The following is a 5,129-nucleotide window of genomic DNA, read 5'->3' as shown; positions in this document are numbered from 1 at the left end:
ATGAAATGATAATCTTCAATCAGTTTCGTAGAGGATAGACTGAAGAAATAAGTGTAAGAAGTGGGAAGTAGAAATACATCACAAGTTACTTGAAATACTTCGGATATGAGATGTCAGAACATCCATTGGAAGAGACATCTAATAGATGATCAGCAGGTGGAGTAGGCTTTCAGTTTGGATTTGCAGACAAACCCAGCAAGTCGACGAGAACAATAGGGGAGAACTGGGACACCTGCTCTAATTATCAGGTTTATTGACCAATTAAAAAATATGTAATATGAATGTGCAGGCCGCTAGGTCGTCTATTTTACACGAAGAAATGTAGCAATTAAAATTTTGCAATTAAAACAATATTGTTCGTTTGTTAAAAGCTAATTTTAAGGAGATATACTATATCTTCTTGTGACTAAGATAATACAATGACATCTGTCATCTGCTAACAAAGTTAGGTACATATCAAACGTTGGTAAAACACCTGAACCTTTTGTGAATTACTTTCAAATAAAAAAATACTGCTAAACATTATGTGAGAGATTATAGTTGGGGGGAGAACTGAGACACCTTGTCCCAGTTCTCCCTAGTACCATTTATTCATTGTTTCAGAAAGTCTTGAAAATGTCAAGATATCATAAAAGAAAAACTGGCATGGGACTTGTGGCACATGATACCATGCTAGAAGCAGTGAAGGCTGTCCAAAAAAACACAACAACAACAACAAAAAAAAAAAAAAATTAATAAGACAAGTAGCAAAAGATAAAGGAGTATCAAAAAGTGTACTTGCAAGATATGTAAAGAAATACAACAGTAATCCAAATACCAGACTGACACCTAATTACACTTATAATCAAGTGTTCAATAAAAATGATGAAAAAACATTGCAGAATACATAACAACTGCATCAAAGATGTTTCATGGTCTTATTCCTATCAAAGTGAGACAACTAGCTTATGAACTGGCTGTGAAGAACAAATTTAGAATACCAACAAACTAGAATGAGACAAAGATGACCGGAAAGGATTGGTTTACTGGCTTTAAACACAGACGTTCGACTCTCTCAATCCGTTCTTCTGAGGCAACGTCATTGATGCGTGCGTCTGCTTTCAGAAGAAATACAACGAATGAGTTCTTCAGCTTTTTTGTAAACAGTTATAAATGATGAGAACAATGGTGGAAGAATAATATTTCATCTGTATTTACTAAAGTGCAGAAGGTTCCAAAGGTTGTAAGCAGTACAAGCCAGAAACAAGTGGGCCAAGTGACGTCGCGTGAACGAGGTGAACTGGAGTAGCACTCCCCCAGCTCATATATTCCCTAGGAAAAAACTACAAAGATATGTTCCTCACTGGAGCTCCTTAAGATTCCTTAGGGTTGGTGTCTGAGTCTGGTTAGATGAACAGTGACCTATTCATAAAAAATTCATGGAACATTTTGTTACACACAGTCATTCTTCCATAGAAAATCGTGTCATTCTAGTCAATGATAACAATGAAAGCCATCTGTCTGTTGGTGCTCTGAAGTATGCAAAGGACCATGGAGTACGTGTTATTACACTGACTGAACACACACAAATCATAGAACCCAGTCACTAGATCGATCTGTTTTTGGCCCGATGAAGACCTACTTTAATGCATAGGCAAAGAGCTTGATGACAAGAAACTCTGGCAGATGCATTACAATATATCAAATGGCACAGCTGATTGGTGCTGAATGGATAAAGCTGCTACTCCAGGCAACCTTACGAATTTCTGGCATCATCTATCACTGATCAACATTCCAGTAACAATACTCAAGATATGGTAGAACCAGGTACACCTGTGACAGCTACTGCTACATCATTGCCAATGAGTGTGACGAGTCAACACCAGGTCCCAGTCAATGCAGATCCTCACAATGATGAGATCCAAGCACAAATATCGTCATCTGTACAGTCAGACCCCGGTTCAGGTTCTGCTGCCTTCATTAGACCTGAACAAGTATGGGAATTGGCGAAGGTAACATGTTGCTATTTATTTAACAGTTTGAATCTGATTTCACAAAAGAAAATCCAAAATTGTTTCAGTAGTATTTTACGTATTGTTAAATTTTGCAGGTTGTTCAGATAACTTTTTTTTATCAAACCGTGGTCGAAAAAGAGGAAGGACAATGATAGCTACATCAACACCAGAAATGAAACGTATGAAGGAAGCCGAATCTAGAGCAGCAAAATAGGCAAGACAAGGCTTGACTAAGAACCCTAGGAGATGGTTAGCAGTAGAGCCAAGGACGAACATTTCATCCTCTGACGACGATGATGACAGTATATCTTTTGTGAATAGTGATGATACACCAGATAACAGTGATTGGGACACAGAACAAACAGCAAACTTATAGTTAAGAAATGTTGATTACAACAACATTAAGATTCACAGCTACGTGGTGGTTGAAACGGAAACATAGAAAGGGGTAAACCAGTTTATTATATGGTCGAATTGTTGTCAGAATTTGATGAAGATGGTGATTGTGAGGTAGAATTCTTAAGAAAACATCAAAATGTAGCAACTACGTCTTTAAAACCTAGAGTTCAAGATAACGCAACGGACAGGAATGACCGAATCAAACTAGTTATGCCAAAACCAGTGGCCAAAGGTACAACTGCCCGTACATTAAATGAACTGAACTTTCAAGTCAGTTTTGGAAACCTTGATGTTCGTTGAGAGTAAAAAAAGTTGCTCCAGTTGACAAGCATCCAGACAAAGTTATTTTTATTGAAATGTTTAATGATGGCAAAATATAATATTAAGATTTTATTGCAGCTACATATTTTGTGTAACAGACAATGTTAAGTTAGATATGGATAAGCTAAGGAGACTATTGGTCATTTTGTGTAACAGACATTGCCTTGGACTAGTTACTCAGACTTCTGTTTAATAAGTTTCCCTGTATGTTCTATCATGCTACCACATTACTGTCAAAATGTCAAATGTGTTTATCCATTTGCTTTATATACGTAAAATTAAGCTGTTACCTAAATTTTAATTTAGCTAGTGTTGCTCAATAAAATTCTTTATTGTGACATGTCTTATGCCAAACCTGTTTACATTTGCCTGATGGTATAATTACATGAAAATTCCTTGTTCCTTTCAGAAAATATGCCTTTACAAACAAACAGAAAACTCTATATGATTACATGTACCTGGATATTAAGTAATCATGTTTCATGAAATATTTTATTTTAATGTCCCATTTCTCCCCAAGTAATGTCCAAGTTCACCCCAAAACTAAGCACCTTGCAAACTGTAATAATTCCAAAAAAAAATGTAATATAATAGTAATGAACATTTACCTAATTTTAGGATTGCTTAAACTATTTAATTCAAGTCAAAACCATTGGCCACTTTTGACAATTGAATCATGACAAAGCCAAAGGTAGCAGACATGATATCATGTCCCAGTTCTCCCCTATTACATAGAAACCTGTCTGATCTCAAAAGTGAGTGTTGTGTTAGTTTGGGTTGTTAAAAAGTGTCTTATTAGTAAGTGCCAATGGGTTAACCCTTTAGCTCTTTTGATAGAGCACTTGCCTGGTGTGCAGGAGGTATCAGGTTCAACTCTGAAATGAAGGGAAAATGATTACCATAGAAAAAATGGTGCTACCAGTTGGGTAGTTTGAATTGTTAAAAAAAGTCCCTTATAGCAAGTGTTGGTAAGTTAATCTTTTACCTCAGTTGGAGAACTGTCATCTGTTGTGTGAGGGAATCTCAGAGTTAACTCTGACCTGAGGGGAAGAAACAAACTAGACTACCAAAGTATCTACATGTGTGTAGTAGGAGGTTCAACTCGAACAAATTAAATTTATGATTCAAAATTAAAATACCCTTCCAAAAATTTGCAATAAACACATAATAAAGTAAGAAAATAATGGAATGTGCACAAAACAAATATGAACAAGTGAAAAAATCATCATTACATTAAGATACAAAGAAAATTCTTGGCACAAAATACCATGAAAAATGTTTGTGGGCTGTGCACGTCAGTTTGAAATGTTTACATCGCCATTTCGTGGTAGATAACTGAGATGGATTTTAAAAAAGAAAACTCGGATTCGATTGTGCAATGGCACTCTTTCAAGTAGTTACACCTTCTACATATATCTAATGCTTTCAAAAATTACTAACTTTGAACAGGCTGGGTGATCTCATGTATTCACTACAAATTAAACATAGATCAAAGACTTTAAAACCCTTTGGACACATTTATGTTTCTTCCATCAGAAGTCAGCATGGACTGTTTGATGGTTTAAGCCAAAGTGTTTTCAAACCTGGTGACACAATAGTCAGAGTCAACCAGTTGCTTTATATGTAAACAACAGGGCTTGCCGAGTTTAGAAAATGTATGTCCTATGGCTAACTTCGTGAAATGAAGTGACACACAATTGCTTGAACAGAATGCACTTTATCTTCTGATGGAACTTATGGAAGAAAATTACGCTTGGAGACGGCTTGAATGTGTAATGAAGAAAAACTTTAATATAAGTTTAACATAACAGCAAATGTACAACGTTTCGACAAGGTTTTGTCATCATCAGATACAAGTAGTTTACACTGACACAGATATGTATGTGTGTGTATATATATACAGTATGGAACAAAGAAATCACATGACCGGATACTGTTGCACGACTTAGAAGAGATATATTGGCACCCCAGGGTGTTTATGTTGGGTTCTTTGTTTAAAATTACTGCATTTTTAATAGATATATTATGGTTTTTTGAGTTGCAATAGTGAAAAACATGGGACGGTTTTTTATTACAGGCAGCTACAACAAAATGTGGTTTCCCGAAGTTCCTAAAAACTGTATTTTAAATAACTTTTTAAAAGAATTCTCACACAACACTATTAATATAGTCAATGAATCCCGTAAACTGAAAAGTAACCTCACAAGTAACGATATAAAATCCATTTATAATCTGACAAAAGACGCTAACATTAAAATTCTAAAACACCACTGTAATCATGAACAACTCAGAATACATAAACAAAATGAACGACATCCTTTCCGATAAAAAGAAATTCAAAGCCATCCTAAACAACCCAACAAACACAAACTATAGAAAACAACTAAACAGAACTTTATTACAAATGAAAAAAGC

Source organism: Limulus polyphemus, unplaced genomic scaffold (assembly GCF_000517525.1).
Source record: "Limulus polyphemus unplaced genomic scaffold, Limulus_polyphemus-2.1.2 Scaffold5185, whole genome shotgun sequence".
Classification (NCBI taxonomy): Eukaryota; Metazoa; Arthropoda; class Merostomata; order Xiphosura; family Limulidae; genus Limulus; species Limulus polyphemus.
Note: the sequence above shows the minus strand (reverse complement) of the source record.